Below are 19,962 nucleotides of genomic sequence, written 5' to 3'. Positions count from 1 at the left end.
CCAACCCTGATTTATTTTTTTCACTGCCACATACTGTATCTGTTATTCACTTGCCAATCTCCTCTGCAAAACTGTAAACAACTCTAGGTTGGAGGAAACTAGATCCAAGTGCTAGGAGAATGATTAGGGAATTTTGACTAGACTAGACTATTTTAAACATAACCTATGCCTAATGTTAGTCATGAGTCTATAGCAAGAAGCAGAACGGTGACCTGAATTTGGATAGTAATACCATAGTTCAGGCAGGGATTTGACAAAAGAGAAAGCCACAGGAAACAAGTCCCTAGCTTCTTTATCTTCATCTATCTTCTAAGTCTTACCTGCTTCAAATTTACTTTCAACATACTGAACTCTTGAAGATAGGTATTGAAGAGTAGATAGGATTTTAACAGGCAGAAACAAAGATGGGGTGTTTTTGGAGGGACCAACCTGAACAAAATGAGGATTAGGATTGGTGAAGTAGACTCAAATGTTGAAAGAAATCAAAACGTCACCCCAAAATATGCCTCTGACACAAAAATTATTTTAATCTGAAGAAAATTAAGAAACAGCAAATGAAGGAAAAGCTCTCCCTATCCTCCCCTTTTCTGCCTAAAAACAGAATATAAATTCTTTTTATACTGTTTTCAGCAGCACAGAGGTACCAGAGGAATCTGCAAACAAACCTTACTCTATTACCCCCCTCCCATATATTTACCTTACCACAGTTTGCTGCTCTTGCAAGTATGAAACTTTCTTTTCTGCTGCCTTTATCTGTAAGTTCATTGTTTTTTGTTGAGGATAGCTATGTAAGCCAGAGTTCTAAATGCCACTTTGAGTTCCTTTTGTCAAGATTTCTCCTGTGTGATTTGCATAGCACACATTAATCAACTGCTTATTTTTCTCTTGTTAATCTGCCTTTTTGTTAAAAAGCCCAGCTAAAAACCTAAAACTGTAAAGTTTTCCCTGCTCTACAATGGTCAGAATATAGAATATGTAAGAAGGGAAAGAGGTATAACCTTGGCAAGGGATTTTGAACTATGTTATAGGTAGGAAGTAAGTGATAGGGTAGAAGTTAAATTCTTAATTAAGGACTTTAAACTTAATTCAGTATGCAGTGAAGAGCCATTAAAGGTTTTAATTGTAGGGAAGTGACTAAGTGAGAGTTAAGTTTACTCTGGCAGTAGTGTTTACTCATTCACATATATTTACTAACCAATTATTTTAATAATAAAGAAATATACATTAATTGCTATGAGAGATTAAAAGGATAACATGATAAACATTCTGCTTTGATGAGAGTACAATTTAGAGGACCATTATAAAATGTACATTATACTTATGCTACCTATATAAGTAAAAAAATACCCTAAATGTATGGAAAATTTCAGAGGTGGGAGAATATGCTTCTGGCCATTGGAAAGATCAATAAGGAGTCTAAAACAAGAGGCCAAGTAAGAGGAAATTAAAATTTTAAACCACCAAAAAAATTGCAGTCAGAGTAGAGAGGGTGGAGAGAAGGAATATTCTAAAAGTACCCAAGAGACTTGGCCACCATTTTGATTAGTGGAGTAATGGAAAGAAGAATTAAAAATGACTGAATTTTTCAAATCTAGATAACCAGTATTCATCCATTCATTCTCCCATTCATTAATTTGGCACATATCTATATAATGATGACCATGTGCCAGCAATTTTTTATTTGTTCAGAGAGAGGGATGAACAAACTAGTCCTCATGGAACTTACTGTTTAGTAGGGGAATGATAACATGAACAGAGAAATAGTGTTGGATGATTAATATTGGAAACTAGGAGAGGTTGATTTAGAAGAGGATTTCATTCAGTTTGTAATATTTTGAATTTGAAGAGCTGATGAGGTATGAGTTTAGAAAAAGAGGAGGGCTGAAGAGATAGATTGTTATGTATTTGTTCAGTGGAGATAGTTCAAATCATGAGGTTAAAAGTGCTCATCAAAGTAAATTACAGAAAGCAAAAATAGGGTTTAGCATAGAATCTTAGGAAATACCAATACTTAGGAAATTGAACATTGAATACAAGTTGATTAAACAGACAGCAGAAGAGGGATGAAAATTTTGTAGGCCGCAGTGAATGCCACAAATATCAAAAAGGAAAAAACAAACAAAAAACCAAAGATCTCACATTGTTCAATTCAACACAGAGTGTGGGGATATAGACTGTCCAACATGGCAGTTATAATACAGTAGTCAGAGCAGAAACTAGATTGTAAGCCAATCTTACGTGTGAAAGGAAATAGAGACTGGATAAGAGCTTAAGAGAGAGGTAAATTATGAGAACGTTTTTTTAAGACTAATGGTCATCATGGTCACAAGAAGGGGGATAGAAATTTTTAGAACTAAAAAGAAGGAGAAAGCAAAGTGAGGAAATAGCTAATCAGTAAAGAAGAAAGTGTGAGAGAGTGAGATTGAGTGCACACACAGAGCCTTGGCAGGGAGATGGGAACCCCTTCCTCAGAAATGTATCAGTTACGCAGAGATGGTAAGTCTAAAGTACAGGTGCAGTGAGAGGGAAAGTTGAGGAAATTGCTGTCAAATATTTGTCCTGATATTCTTGATGTTAGAGGGAGAATGATGTACTAATTTGGAGGGTGTTGGATTAAGCTTCTAAACATGAAAAATAGAGACAGTTAGAAATAATTACAATGGCAAATGCAATTATGATTCATTGAAAGATGAATCAATGGATTACTCACCAGCCAAAAAGATCAGTAAAAATTAGACAGTGTTTATCTGGAATGGACTGATAGATACAATTTTATGATTTCCTCTACTAAGCGTTGGCTGCCTGGTGGCAGAGAAAACGGTCTGGGTGATCCTAATTCCCCTTTCTCATATTCTACCAATCTTGCTACTGGCAGGGACTAGGGTGATCCATCTGGTGTCAGATGAGATACAAAGGGTTTTTCTCTTCATGTTCTCCATGGTTTGTTTTACCTCTTTGATGAAAAGAAGCTGTATGCCAAAGTGAAGAAAGCGAAGTCACCAAAACATAAGCGTGCTCATCTATCACTGACAGTGTTTCAGACTTATTCAGCCCAGTTGTCGCGTTGATGAGTAGGGATAGAATCGCCAGAAACCTGAGGAGAACAGTTTTCAGAAAGTTAAACCAAGTGGGAATAATTCATTTCCCCAAACATGGAGTGAAGCGTCTCTCCAAGAGCAGTAGGAGGTCACACTCAACCTTTGGAAACTCTCTGTATGGCATGACAGGAGCCCCGAGTACTTTCTGTTGCATTTCTAACTCCTCCTGGGGGAGCCTGGAAGACTTGATGCCAGTCAATGCTACTTGATCCTTATGGACATTTCCCCCACCTCCGGCATTTGGAGGATTTATATAATATAAAGGTGTTGAGCTTTATTTTTTTATTTTAAAAAATTTTAAAAAGATTTTATTTATTTATTTGTCGGGGTGGGGGGAGAAAGCACAAACAGGGAGAGAGGGAGAAGCAGGCTTCCCACTGAGCAGGGAGCCCAATGTGGGACTCGCTCCCAGGACCCTAGGATCATGACCTGAGCTGAAGACAGATGCTTAACCCACTGAGCCGCCCAGGTGTCCCAGGTGTCCCAGGTGTTGAGCTTTAATATGCATAATTGTGACTCAGATCTTAGGCTTAAACTCAGAACCCAACTGGGCAAATATAGTTTCTGATTATCAGGAGTCAACAAGTCAAACATATGTAATGCATATAATCATTTAAACAGTAAAATAGCTCAACAAAAAGATTTTTTTTAAACTTTAAAGGAGACCGTTTTGATAATACAAGCCTGAAGGGAGGCACATATTCATTGAAATCTATCCACTTAAAATTAGGAGAAATCGCTCACCAGAGAATTTTTAAACTACTGTAGTCTCTTTTCACAATTAATTTTGCTAATGGTTAAGTTCCTAAGTGAGGCAATATCATTCAAACGCAGCTCTATTCTTTCCCGAGCAAAGGATCTGTTGAAAGGATGCCGTAATAAAGCAAAGATAGGGCTTCTTTGTGCTTTTTGATGGAATGAGACAGAATGGCATCAGATTGGGGATAACTTTAAGCACTATCACTGCTACATGAGGAGATAAAACAGAAAGCAGTCAGTGTCTCTGAGTTGTTTGGAAGCAGAAGCCTGTGCTTGAGCAAGGAATAGTTGTAACTAGAACCGACTGTAGTCTGCGTTAAGAACTGCCGTCGGCTGTGAGTAATTAATTCTGTGCCTGAGGTCTGTGTTATTGCTTCTGTTATCCAATATCTTGGTTCCAAGATATATGCTATTGGACTTGGGCACATTTATAAAAGAATAGTGTAGTATAAATTTCTAGAACTGATGGAGACAAGCAAAAGGAAGGACTGCAGTATGAAGCACTCTCAGCCACTTCCTCAGAAGGGAGGAAAGGAAGCAACCTGATATGTATCAATGAGTTTTTCTGTGTCTGGCTCTTTTTAATATATTATATCACCATAACTCTGCAACTTAAGTATATTAAGGTCATTTTTAAAATAATGATTCTAAAGCTAAGTATTTAAGAACCTTGCTCAGTCACACAGCTGAACATAGCAAATCAAGTGATTGAACTTGTCAAATTTATCCTTGCTTAGTGTGGCTTAAAGTATGGACTTTGGACCAACAGCATTGGCATCGCCTGGAAACTTGTTGGAAATGAAAATTCTCAGGCCCTATGCCAGACCTACTGAATCAGAAACTCTGAGAGTGGGGCTCAGCAACCTGTGGTTCAAGCTATATACTGAAGTTTGAGATCCATTGAACTAGTAAAAAGTCTGTGCCCCCCCCCCGCCAAGTTTGCACTCTATCCCCACCAAATGAGGATTTTAAGAATTGGGATATCAAACTGGTATGTATTAAGACACTTTGTCCATACTATGTGTCCATAATTCCATCATCCACTTAGTCGTTTACTTACGCATTCATTCATTCATTCATTCAACAAGAACTATATGAAGGATTTAATACTGATAACAGATAAATAAAGAGGTTAAGACAAATTACCTGATGTTAGAGAAATAGGACAGGCACACATGAAACAGTCACATAACAATATCCAGCAACTGACAGAATGCATAATTCAGAGAATTCCTCAAGATTTTGGATGAGAAAGATATGATGAAATTGTCATAATAGACCTCATGGAGAATATAGGACTGTAGGATGGTCTAGGAAGAGTGAAAATATTAAAAGATGGTGGTGATGCTAGGGTGGTAGTGGGAAATTTCAAAGCCTAGGAAAATATTTTTTTCCTTGAAGAATATTCTTGATAATTTCCAGAGCAATATCCTACTTTCCTAGATAAGGAAATTGCCACAATGTTTAAGCATTTGCAAGAGGAGGCTGAGGTATAAAGAGTCTTGAAATCAGAAGGAGACCTGGGTTCTATCCTCTCACAGTCAATGACATTTGGCAAACCTGTGTCCTTATGTGTAAAACAGGAGTTTCAGCACAGCACTTGTTGACAAAATTACTGTAAAGATTAAAGGAACTAATACCTGTCAGCATTTCCCAATCTGACTTCTAGGTATGTACTAGAAAAGAAGTTCGGTTTTCAAATAAGTTTAGAGAACAATGAGTTAAATTAGGAGTTCAAGAGAGAATGACTCTCCCAGAGGAGAAATCATTATGTGCTATAGCCCAAACTTATTGTTCCATGGAATTCCTTTATCTGAGGAGAATCTTTTAACGTCTTCTAAGACAAATATTTCAGAGAGTACAGTCTGAAAAATGGTGACCTGTATGATAGTATCTGGGTACAGAGCAGTGATCACTAAATGTTAATTTAACTGGATTTTATGCAGACCAGTTATAGTTCATCTTAGATCTCAGTGTACAGTAATGGAAATGACATAGTAATATGAACACATGGCCAACCATTCTAAAGTCCACGACTATAGATCAGCATTTCCTTTCTATATATCCTAAAGCTTCTGCCAAGCTTAAATTTTGCACAGAATGTATCTGTTTCTGAAAGTGTTCAGCCTTTTAATACTTTGGAGACTGAAAGATGTAATAACATTGCCAAAAAATATATTTCATAATTGATATGATTTATAAATGTAATCTATCAAGGTTTTGTTTGTAATAAGCAAAAGTTTACATAGAAAAATTATATATGTATGTAATTATACATATATATGTATACACATAATATGCCTCCTATGGGGAACTAGATCAAAGTAAGTGTTGTGATTTGTGTACATAAACAGGACAGAAATTGTATAGTGTGTTTTGTAGTCAATAGATATTTTCCATTCCCATTCGGTGTGTCAAACACTGGGCAGGAAAGTTTGAAAAGCATGACAGAATATTTCCTACAAGTTATTCATGAACTGGTGCAGGACAGCAATACCCATGTGTACTGTGGTTCTAGAGAGGGACAAACACCCCATGGAAATCAAAGGAGAAAACAATTCTGATAGGGAGGAACATCAATGGAAAGTTTCATCAAGAAGGCAATTCTTGACCTGAGCCTCAAAGAATTATTTTAAATGCTCAGGAAAGAAAAGGGGGTAGATTCTAGGGAGAATAAAAATAATAATTTGGAGAAAGTACAAAGGTATGAAAGTGCAAGTCCCATTCGGAAATAGTAAATAAATCGGTGTAATGAGAGAGTAGAATGGGAGTAAGGAGTAACAGGAGACTTTGGCCAGGCATCAGTGTCAAAGCAAAATTGTGAAGATTGTTAGTAACAAAGTAAGGAATTAAGACTTTATTCGGAAGAACATAAGGTGGTATCAGAAAGATTTGTGACAAGAAAAATCTTTACTTTAAAAAGATATTTCTGACTTTTCAGGGAAATAATCTTGGTGAATCTAATATTTAAATGTAAAAGATAATAATAGCAAAATATCTCTCTCTAGAGCACTCACAATATTCCATGCCAAGTAATTCATAGTTATCCTTTCCTTTACTACTCTCCTAACAAAAGGTAGAAATTCTCTTCACCATTTTAGACATAAAGTAGTATGCTGAAATTCACACAGTTTAAAATTAAAGAGCAGAATTCAAATCCAAATTTGCTCAAGTTGGTGTTCTTAAAACTATTCCATGCTACCACTCATTAAAAAATAATAAAATAAGTAGAAGGAAATAGTAGTGAAAGGTTTTTTTTTTTTTTCCTTCTTGAATATATAAAAAAAAAACCCCAACTTTCTAAGCTAGTATCAAAGTCAGAAAGAAAAGTGAGGAAAAATAATTGATTTGATTACATAAAATTAAAACTTTCTATATAGATTAACTATAAAAAGGTAGAGACACAAGCAACAAACTAGGAAAATACTTTCAACTTATATGACAGAAAAATAATCTTACATAAAATATTAAATTTTTCTTTTTTTGGATTTGTATAAATTATCTTAAAATTATTTTTGTGAACAGACATTATAATCTTACAATTTATTCCAATGAGCAATATCTGAGAAGACAAATTACATAACATACAGGAACAGTTGACAAGTTATGCATGGGCAAAGGTACTGTGAGAAAATGTTGTATTTAATAGCTTCTTTTGAGGCAGAAGAGAATAGTTGTGGCTTTCTCTATCTTCATCCATTCTTATCATGAAAACCAAAATAATTCTAATTTTTAGAAACTATATTGGAAGTTGTGAATTATGAAAATTCTCCCATTTTAGGTCTCCATAGGAGCAAATGTGTCTTTCTGAATTCTTTCCATGTTTTTCTCATCTTCAAGGAGTAACTTAATAAAGTCCTTTTAAAAAGGAGTTTGCTACTGCTCCACTGCCCACCGATCCATTCCATTGCCATAGTTATGATTTTAGAACCCCATCATGTGACCATTCGGCTGGACTGTCACACAGGTTTCAGGCTTTTTGTACTCTAATTCAATCTGTTCAAACAGACTGTTACGAATTTAAGGGCAGGAACCATACCTAACATTCATTAATGTTATTCTCAATGACTAGCATGATCATTAATTAGTACAATGATTGCTATTACGAATTCCCACACAATTCCCATATAAATTTTACATAATCAGAATGTAATGAATCTCCTCAAATACTTAATTTGAAAAAGCAACAAACATGTATGAAATATAACATTGAAGAAATAAAGAAAATTTATCCATAATTTGAAAATACAAATCCACGTTTACGATAATTATAATCAACATTTTATATGTATGCAACTTAAATTTAGCAGTAATAATTGCATATAATTTTCTTATCTGCTTTTTCCCGATGATCCTATATTGCAAACTACACCCTATTTGTCTATTCCACATTTTTAAATTTATTTATTTGTCTATGTATAACTATCAGAGTTGGTATTAATGATGTATTTTATCTGTCACAATTAACCAACGTATTTACCATGCAAAGAAAAAAATAATATAAGCATAAAAAAGGCTCTTCTAAAGAACAATGGGGCACTAGATACTGAAGGGAATAAAATGACTTTTTTTTTAATGATTTTTTTTATTGTATTATGTTAGTCACCATACAGTACATCCCCAGATTCCGATGCAAATTTTTCTAAAACATAATAAAAAAAAAAATGGATTCCCCTAACAGAAAAACAGGCAAGGACAAAAACATAGGAGGATTACTGTTGGGAATAGTTGGGGTTAGGCAGAAATGTGAGGAAGTAAACACATTCATGCAAAATTGGTTGGGGTATAACTTTTTCCTCTTTTTGGAGGAAAGTTTGATAATGTGCATCATAATGTAAAATGCATATTCTTTGATCAGATGATTTCATTTCAAGATATTTTTCTTTTTCTCTCTTTTTTCCTTAAAGATTTTATTTATTTATTTAACAGAGAGAGCAGGCAGAGTGGCAGGCAGAGGGAGAAGGAGAAGCAGGCTCCTTCCTGAGGAGAGAGCTGAATGTGGGGCTCAATCTCAGGACCCCAAGATCATAACTTGAGCTGAACGCAGATGCTTAACGAACTGAGCCACCCAGGCGCCCCAAGACTTTGCAAGATTATATCAGAATCTTATGGATGTGAGGTATCAATCTTGTTAAAATTATGTTATTTTCTTTTAAATGTACTGAGCAGACTCTGTGGACCTTGGTGTTCTCCTGAATTGTAACAAATTTCCAGGGAGAGGTTATAGGTATTATAGAGAACAGTGGGCTGCCTAATGAGGGACCTTTGTAAAATTTGGCCTGGAGACATGCAATTCAAAGTCATGGCCCCCTTTTCATATGGGATATATTCTGCAGCCCTGGATTACTCAAAAGTTGAAGACTGCTTGGGACTGTATAACTGCATGCATTTTTAAAATACCATCCTCGCCTACATTCAAGCTTATTAACCCAAGGTCAGGACTTTGAAATTCAGATTTTTTGATGCATTTGTTTGAATCTCACCACTAAGGTTACAGGCATTAAGTCTTTCAGTATGAAACTATTCAATAGCAAATACCAGATACTTGGCACCTAGTTTCCTGAATTTCAGCGACCAACTTGCTACCAGAGTAGATATCTGACCGTGTCACCTAGATATCACTGTGAAATTTCAGAACTCTCTGGTCTTTTCTCAAAGACACAACTAAATAAAAAGTGAAGCCAAGAGATCAAAAAGTATTTGAACTTGAAAGGAGCTAGAGTTTATAACCCCTATGGTGAAGGAGGCTGAGGAGCAAAGACATTTAAATAACTGGAAATGTTTCATTCTCTTAAAACGCTATCTCAGTTGTTAAAAAATAAACACAACAAACACTTCTCCATAATTTAACATCCTCTTACCATATCTCTTAACATAACATTCCCACTCATTTGAATTTCTGCCAGTCACTGTCTTTGACTCCTTATTATCTTTTCTATTGAACTAGGAGAAACTTCTAATCTTCACTTTTCTCCAAGAAATATGAATATTACACAATAGTTGTATTTCTTCTGTATGGAGGGTAGGAAGCAAGGAGCCAGCAGTAAATACTTCTAATTAAAGCTTCACTCTGACATATAGGAAGCAGCCTTTTCCTGACTGTGTACCCAGGGCCATTTTTATCCATGCTAAGGTGGTAACCAAAATCTCATCAAGAATCTGATATAGCTGTGTACTTCCTACCTGAATCAGAGACAGTATTTTGGGTTGGGACATTTAGATCCAGGCACCATGGGACTGTGTTTGGAAGACAGAAACTAAAATGATATGACATTAATAACAGGAATGTACAACATTCTATGTTTTGTTTCAGTTTTGGTTTTTTTTTTTGTTTTTTTTTTTTTTGGTTCTAGAATATCTCTTCCAAACAAAACAGTTATAGTCAGGAATTACTTCCTGGAAACATGATTTAGCTACTTTTTTATATATATATATATATATAACTACTTATCACTGAGTACTAACACAGGACCTCAGCCCAATTCAGAATCTTAAGTTAATTTTGAAAGGTGGCAGGGATGGCTCATAAATGTTCACCAACATGTCTGGTCAGCTGCCATGTGGCTTCTACTATATCTTTCCTCTTCTACTGTCTGAAACACTTTTCACTGGGAGAACTTGTCATCACCACTTGAATGTTACTACTTTTGCCATCTTTACTGGGTATCATTATTTTTTCTAACAAGATCTGCCATCCGATACTTACTTTCTTTTACTATGGATCAGCTTGTCTTTGAAGTTTTATATCTTCTCTTTGAGCTTTGATTTCAAGGTAGGAAATAGTTCCTCTAATTTCACAGAGAACGTACAGTCAAAAGTTTAATCTATTTCATGAAGCATTTCCTCTTGTTTTCTCCTGTTTCCTGTAACTCTCATGGCTGTTTTTTGTTTTGTTTTGTTGTTGTTGTTGTTTTGTTTTGTTTTGTTATTTGCTTCTCTTTGTATTTTTTTGTCTTGACACGCCTACTTATTAGACCCATTTTCAATGTTTCCAGCTGTTCTGATGATGAGGTATAGGGGTTTTATTTCAGGACCACCTATTGACTGGCAAAGAGCTAGCCTGGGAGAAAACTTGGGTAAGATCTCTTGTGTCAGAATATATCCTTCTTTACTTTGTAATTTGGAGTAAAGACTTCTCAGTGCAAGCAGACAGATGGATGCCTGGCCTACAGTAAAGGCCAGAATGAGACAAGTCCTTCATGGAGGTATTTAGTATTTACTTCCTTTCAGCAGCTTTGGAAATTGTTCTCATGGGCAATCACTCCTTTATCCTGCCTCACTAATAGTCTGCTTATTGCAAAATGCTTGTTTGAATGAAAAAGTGAACAATGGTCCCCTAAGGATGGCAGTTTTATTCCTCATAGATATGACTCTCTATTACATTTCTTCCAATCCTTCAATGTTCATCTTGTTATTTTCTAACCTAAGGAGGCACCATAACTAGGCCCCATCCGGTGTGGCAAGTTTTAAACCTCATGTGCTGCAAATGTAAAACAAAACTTAAAAAGAACATGGAGCTACAGCCGCATAAAGTAAAGGGGAAATGTTATTTGCCAAAATTTTTACCATTTTGACCATCTTCTATGATTTAGGTTTTTCCATTAGCTTCATGAGGCTTTGCTAGCTATTGTGTGGTCCATCAATAACCATGTTGAGTAGCCTTAAATGAAACCTGAAACTTTGAATTTTAATTCTAATAGTAATCATTAATATGTACAGAAAGCTTACTGTATGCCAAGTACCTAGCAAGAGCTTTGGTGAATTATTTTTATTTAATTGTCACAACGATTTTACAAGTGGGTATAATATGGAAAACTGAAGTAAATAATTAAGCTAGTAAGTGGTGAAGAACATTATTCCAGCTCAAGCAGTTTGACTGTAGAAAGTACCACATGGACCCTTATAATGTTGTACCTTAAGATGTTAAAAATAGGGACATTGACCTGGTGTTAAGGAACAAGTTGTCTAACAATACCTTGCATAAACCTGCAAGTTTTCCATTACCTATAGTCAACTTTTCCTAGTTTATTTAGAGTCCTTTATGCTTACATGTATTAAATGATTTAATTTATTAAATTTAATAAATTACTATTTAGTAAATTAAATCATTTATAAAACATTATTTTAGATACACACATCATTCTAGTTACTAGCTCAATATCCATACTCAGGAGTAACTGCAACCATTAGATAGTCTTTACTCAGTGTTCATGTTTTAACATCAAGAAAATTATAATCAAATAAAAAAACAAAAACAAAAGCAAAAAAACCTTCCTGTGTCCAACATTTTAGTTTGGCTCATGAGCGTAGCCTGAGAATCACATACCTGAGTATAGTTGTGCTTGGAACACTGCTTTAGTTAAATACCAACAGTGTCCAGCATCCACTTAGGACTAACTGTGTGGAAAACAATGTATCAGGTGTTATGAGAGAAGGGAACTATACTATGACTTGCCCTTTTGTGCTCATATTCTGTCTAAAAAGGCAGGTACATAGCAGACACACATATGACCTTGTATGACGCAGCCCTATGACTCTCAGACCTATGTACTTCGTTCCAGGAAGGTTCAGTCATGAAAGAAAGGATTTGTGCTGCCTGGGAGTTGATTCAGGGAAAGTTTTTTAGAGGGGGTGACTTTTAAGCTAGAATCTGAAAGATGAGTAGGAGTTTAAAGGGTGCAAAAGAAAAGTCTTCTAAATTCCCTTTTAAAACACACCATTACATGAATTAGAATCACCAACTAGAAAATATGCTTGTAAACATAGCAATGTTGAGAAAAGGTTAGATAAAACATGATTGAAAAATCAATTTATGAATTTTATAAAGACTCTAGATTTTTGTATGTGATGTGAATATTACCAGGTTTTCTTTAATTTTTATAAAACAATTTTAAGTAGAAACCAATGTATAGTGATTCAGACCACCACTCTAGAATCAGAGAGAGAGATGGCTTCACTTAAATCTTGGCTCTGCTTCTTAAGTAGTAGTTGGGTGAGTTTATATAAATTACTTTACTTGTGTGAGTGTCAGTTTCTTCCACCAGAGAAATGGGGAGAATAATACTTGTCTTAGTGCATTGCTTTTTATAGGGTTTACCAGGATGTTGGCTCTTAAAAAATATATATATATGTATATATATATATTAATTATATTATTAATTATTGATATGTTAATTGGTTATTTTAGTTGTATATTATATATTTTATATATAAATGATATATATGAATTTATATTTAATTAGGTTGCTAATTACCTTGCAGATTTTTAAAGTCCTCAAAATAGGGAAATCTCTTACATCTTTCTAACCCCACTATTCATAACAAAATTGTCAAAAAGTACTTACCATAAGAATGAATATCTGCATAAATGAATAGAAGGAGGGAGGAAGTAAGTATATTTGTCAGTGCTTGAATTCTGTCAGTTATCTCCTTCAAAAAAAGGAAAGCCGCCCTTGGAGTATTTCTGTATAGTCAAGTTAAAAATTTATTTTGGGCGCAGGACACTTTGCTGTGTTATAAAGTTGTGATATTATTCTGATATTATGAGTACATTTGGCTGGATGATCAGAACTACACAGATCCTGTCCTGCTCTGTCTGTCATCTTTTGGAACTCCCTGAAATTTTACTATAGTTCACTTGAATATACATAGAAATCATAAGAATATTTTTTCTTTAAAACTTCATATGAACTTGAAATGAGAAAGCAGTGAATGAAAATGAAAGGTGACATTTGGGGACAAAATTAGCCAGCATTCTAAAGTGGGATATATCAAAAAAGTAGAATCTGTATTAGGACATTGAATCCTGGCAGAAAGATTTTCTCTCCCCCGGAAGAAAACGTAGCTGATACCTCAAAAGGGTCTCCTGTAAAGAGGTCTTAAAACAATGTTACAGTGTTCTCCAAGAAGCATTGAAATATTTGGACTTAAAAAAAAAGAATTACTTGGATTTAGGCATAGAACTTTAGTGGAGAGCTTTATAATTTTGTCTTGTTGTTATACTATCTTTTTGTTTAACCTTAGCCCTCCCCCCCATCCCACCACATGCATATGCATGCGTGTTTGTGTGTGCTCTCCCTCTCTCTCCTATTCTCTCTCTCTCTCTCTCTCACACGCACACACACACTTTTCTTACTCATACTGAAAAGAATGTTAGATAAGACTAATTCTATAAGCACCAGAAAATGGGAAGGACTTTGGCAGGAATGATGGGGAATAAGATTGATACTAAGTATAAAGCTGTTCACAAGAGGAAGGTTAGAGCAGCTATGGATTCATTTAAGAAGACAACAACTAAAAAGAATTAAAGATTTATGAAAGTTAGCCAAGTTGAAGGAGTGGAAAAATTGGATAAAGAAACTATTTGTAGAGGGAGAACCATGTTTAGAATTGCTGGAAATAAGTTAAGATTGAGGTGACTATGGAAAAACTATAATGTGGGTTAAGTGTGGAGCTCTAGAAGGAAGAGTCAAGAGTTTGAGTGTATCCATAAATCAGGGCTGAAAACAAACTTGCCAAAGAGCAGAAAATCACCCTGCTCTTACCATTGGAGCCCAGGGAACGGGGTGGGGGGGTGAGCATGTGGACAAAGGACACCCAGTGACTTGGGATATAGGGACATCACTCCTACTTGCATTCCTTTGAAGAGAAAGGCATCATGTGGCCACTCTTAATACAAAAGATACTGAGAAATGTAGTTTCTGGTCAGGCAGCTCTGTGCTGTTGTTCTGGAAAGGAGAACAGATCATAGCACTCTCTGGCTCACCTTTTCCCCAGCTTCACTCTGTACTATAATCCACTTTGCACTCTGTACTCCAGCCACAACTTTATATTCACACATGAACATATCATCCATCTCTAATTTTCTCTTACTCATACTGCAGGTGTCAAGTCAAATATTACTTTCTCAGAGAAATCATTCCTCAATTGCAAATGAGGTTGAGTCTGCCTGTGCATCACATAGCTCACGATCCTTTGTCTCATAGCACTTATCACCATTTTTTTTCATTTTATGTGTGGTTGCTTATTTTAATATATTTCTTTGGCACATATATAGTAAAAGTATGGTAAGAAATGGAAAGATGTGGTCCTTGAGCTGCAAATTTTTATTTTGTAGTTTGGGAAAAAGCACAAAAAATCTTTCAATATAAGACAACTGAAAAAATGTGTCGCAGAATAGGATTAAGTACTGAATGGGTAATGGTGACGCAAAGTGTTATATAATCTCAGGTTAGGTGAATTAGGGCTGCTTTGTGGATGGAAAGTTTCCTGGAGGAAATAAGAAATGTAGTTAGATCTTCACCTGTAGTGCAAGAACCGTGCCCAGACATTTTGAATAAATGTGAGTCTTTAAAGATACCAGCGAGACACCAAATCTGGAGTCTGAGCTAGTCTGCTACTTCCCAATAAACTCTTAGGGGTCAGCAGAGTCCTGCAGGAACATCCTTTAACCTCCTGTGACCTCTGCTAGGAAGCAACTCCAAGTTTGGACTAGAGACAGGAAACACCAATTGTTCTGGAATGTACCCAAGCAATTGGATGCAGAATGGTTGGCATTCAGTGTTATGTAGCCCCGACGCCCACTCACTTGGCCTTAGTGGGATGTAAAATCTCCACACTTTAGTGGATTTGTTATAACTTGGCCAAAGTCTGCGGCTCGAAGGAACGTACATCAACATAAAAAATATCTGAAGTTTTTCAGACTCTGGAGGAAGATTTGTGCCAAGTGTAGTTGCTAGAGGGTGAGACCAAAAAAATGCAACACACAGATGGGGAAAGTACAGATGTGCTCATAAGCATAAGTATACACCCAAAGGAGGAAAAGAAATAAAGATCTTCCCCAATCAAACCAAGGTTTAGCAAATAGATAACTAATTTTCCTTTCTAACGAAGGCTAATTGTGACAGAACTTGGTTTCTCACCATAGATCTATCCCCCTGACTCCCTTTCATCTCTCTGGCAGAGCCTGTCTCCCAGTTTAGAGGCTGAAAATGCCAGGCGTGGACCCTTGGGAAAGCTTACAACTATGGTATGACATGTGACCAATGCTGACCAACTTGATGCTGATTGGAGGAGCCTTTGGGAAAACAAAAACAGAGACCTATAGAGGGGATCATGTCTTTCTCCTTCATTAGAGAGGTCATGTACCTCATGGAACTATCACAGATACATTGAAATTGTGACGGAGATGATGCTGACATGCAGGGAATTAAGATGGAAAAATGATAATGGCATCAGTGGGCCAGACCTCCATCGCTGAGCTGTCCAGCCACATCCGAAACTCTGTTAATGTGAGATTATAAACGCTCTTAGGATTTATGGCACTTTTACTTGGGTGTCCTGTTACCTATAGTCCAAAGTGTCATATTTGATTATCTTAATCAAATGGAACATAAGATTTAGTCAGATAAAGATAAAAGGTAACATAAGAACAAAAGTAAAGATTTTAAATCTGATTTACAAAAATATCTATTTCACATTGTATTTGTTCTTACACTAAGTTTAATCTATCCATGTAGTATAGTGTCAAACCATCAGAGGCTGACAAATTGCAATTATGGTTTTCCTTGAGTATCGAAGCAACTGAAGTAAATATTCAGAAACTGTTGAGTTTCAGTTTGCAGCATTTCAGAATTAGTTGGTCAGTTTTCCTTATGAAATGCATTAAAATGTCCTTTTCAGTCTTCTAGAAATTTAGTTGAAATGTCATGCCCTCTTCACAGTGAATGTAGAAATTTGGCCTCCATAGAGTGGCAAGAAAGTGTGCACCTACAATCTGTCAGTAACAATGAACTGACCCAAGTAATCATCTGCCATCTTTATTATAAAAATTATAAATTAAATTTTGTATGCAATTTGGAAAGGAATCACAATTACAATTGCCAAATCTGGTACAGGGTCTTGTAAGGACCAATTAAAGTGAGACCCCCTGAAGTTTCAGCTGTTAATATTAGCTTAAAGGGTATATCCAACTCTGATAATCAGTTTTGAATGAAAAAAGATAAATCAAAAGCTTCAATCTAGTTCCTTAGATATTGATATCAAAATTCACATCTTAGATTCCAACCCTCCAAAAATGGAATAAGCATCATTAACCTCAAAACCTGATCTGCAGGAAAAGGCTGTTAGGTGAAACAGACTCGAGGCAATCTTCTTTTTCTAAAACTCTGTGCCCCATAATTTTTCTTTCTACAATGTCTTCTGTCTGAAGTTTAGTCATAAAATCTGTTCCCAACAGGAGAGAAAAATGAGACATAATGGTATGATCTGTGCTTCCTGCCAAGGTCGCTACTTCTGTGATGGAGGAGCTTTGTACCGTGTTGGTTATTGGATTACAGCCTCTGTTCCTGTCCGCATCCACCAGGGAACCCGGTGCCCTGCCTTGATTTCGTGACCTTTCTGTTTACACTATTTCCCCCTCCGTGCTATGTTTTCCTCTGAGCTATCAAATACTTCTAATTCCTCTCCGCAGCCTCTGTGCTTCCTGCCAACTCCCAGAGGCAATCAGGACACTCCTCATTTCTTTGGCTCTGAACGCCATATTTCCTGCTCACTTAACTGTTTATATGTGTATATATATATAAAAAGAGAGAGATCTATAAATCTCTTTATCTTTCTCTCTCTCTATATATGTAATTTGTATGTAACTATACTGTCTCTTTTAAAGTTGAGAAGCTTTGGAACCATAAAATGATTATCTTTTCTCTTAACTACCCAAACCACTTCATTCTTCTTGTTTGTTTGTTTTTAATGCACCATCTTTTAACTCATTTAGAGCTAGCCTTGGTATCTGTATTCTTCCAACATGATTCATTTCTGAGTGGAAAATTTTCTGGAAGCCTGGATTTTACCTTCTTATAGATTTAAAACTTACATTTTATTCATTTGGAATGGACTTTTAAAAAATGACTTATTCATTTTTTAGGCTCAAAGTGATTCAAACAACTCTGTTTTTCTGTTTCACCCCTAGTACCCTATGAATTTATCACATTGTACTTGAGTTGCTGTTTTCTCATCTCCCACCCAGACTAGACTGCATTCTTAGGGCAGGACCAGGGTCTTGTATATCTCAGTACATGCTTAGAGCCTGGCCCAGGGACTGGAATATAGTGCTTGATAATTCCTTGTGTTATGAATGAAGAAAAATGATCTTGTTTAAAAAAATTTTTTTTTCTTAATTTTAGAGCAATTTATATTATAGAGATACATTCTTAAAATAAAGAAAATTTAAATCTGTGTAATTGGAATTATTATTTCCTCCATATATGATACCTGAAGCCATAAATATAGTTTTAAATGTGTTTAAGTATTTTATTTCATTTACTATATAAAATGCATGAAATGCTGATCGCTCATTTTTATTAAGCTCTACTGTCTTTGTTACTTTGTAAGTAAAATGCCAATTTATTTATTATATCATAGAGGTGGGAATTAATTTATTATTTGAATTTTCTTCTTAGCATTTCACCCACATCTTTCTTTTTTTTCTTTTAATCTTGGTATTTAATTTTTTAATTTTTTTAAAATTTTATTTAAATTCAATTAATGTATGGTGTATTATTAGTTTCAGAGGTAGAGTTCAGTTATTCATCAATTACATATAACACCCAGTGCCCATTACATCACATGCCCTCTTTAATGCCCATCATCCAGTTACCCCATCCCCCAAAGCCCAACCACACCCCCTCCAAGAACCCTCAGTTTGTTATGCTAAGTGAAGTAAGTCAATCAGAGAAAGACAATTATCATATGATTTCACTCATATGTGGAATTTAAGAGACAAAAGAGAGGATCATAAGGGAAAAATAAAATAAGATGAAATCAGAGAGGGAGACAAACCATAAAAGACACTTAACTATAGGGGAGCCTGGGTGGCACAGCAGTTGAGCGTCTGCCTTAGCGGTTGAGCGACTGCCTTCGGCTCAGGGCGTGATCCCGGCGGCGTTATGGGATCGAGCCCCATGTCAGGCTCCTCCTCTATGAGCCTACTTCTCCCTCTCCCACTCCCCCTGCTTGTGTTCCCTCTCTCACTGGCTGTCTCTGTCAAATAAATAAATAAAAATCTTAAAAAAAAAAAAAGACACTTAACTATAGGACACCCACATCTTTCTACATTTACCTAATGCCTCTGCTCTTTTCTTTCTTCTCTCTTTAATTTTTATTACTAATATCAGAGCATTAAAATATAGGCATTTCTTATGTCCAACAAGTCTCACTTGATGAATTTTTTAATTGTTAAATTCAGTTCTAAATAAAAAAGAGAATAGATGCAAATAATAGATCCTTACTATTTTTACATACATATCATAAATGACATTGAGGTAATTAATAAGCAGAGTAAGACAGTAAGTTCTACACGTGCCTTCTAAGAGAGGGAGTAGAAAGCTTAAACACACTTGGCTTCAAATCAAGCTCCAACATTTTACAGCTGTGTGATCTTCAGCAGTTACTTCTTTGAACTTCAGTTTCCCCATTAGAAAATAAAAAATGTGGGGCGCCTGGGTGGCACAGCGGTTAAGCGTCTGCCTTCGGCTCAGGGCATGATCCCAGCGTTATGGGATCGAGCCCCACATCAGGCTCCTCTGCTATGAGCCTGCTTCTTCCTCTCCCACTCACCCGCTTGTGTTCCCTCTCTCGCTGGCTGTCTCTATCTCTGTCAAATAAATAAATAAAATCTTAAAAAAAAAAAAAAGAAAAAATGTGAAGACCTCAATTGGTTGCTGAGAGGGTTAATGGTATTAAAATACGTAAAGGTTCTAAGACATAGTAGACGATATTTTGTTATTACTTCTCTACTCTTCACTGCATCTTTTTATGGAGTTTTTTTTTTAAATTAGACAACAAACTGTATATACTAGAACCTGATTTTAAAATGGAGAAGAAAGCTATATTTAAATAATCTGTTCAAAATCGTTTGTTTGCCTATAACTAATGCAGGATATTAAGATTGTTTACAACTTCATGTTTTTCTTAAAGATTTATTTACTGATTTGAAAGAGAGAGCAGGGAGGAGGGGAAGAGGGGGAGGTAGAGAGAATCTTAAGTGGAGTCTGACTTGGGGCTCTATTTCAGGACCCTGAGATCATGACCTGAGCCGAAACCAAGT

The sequence above is a fragment of the Ailuropoda melanoleuca genome, chromosome 5 (assembly GCF_002007445.2).
Source record: "Ailuropoda melanoleuca isolate Jingjing chromosome 5, ASM200744v2, whole genome shotgun sequence".
In the NCBI taxonomy this organism is placed as follows: domain Eukaryota; kingdom Metazoa; phylum Chordata; class Mammalia; order Carnivora; family Ursidae; genus Ailuropoda; species Ailuropoda melanoleuca.
This window is presented reverse-complemented; position numbering follows the sequence as displayed.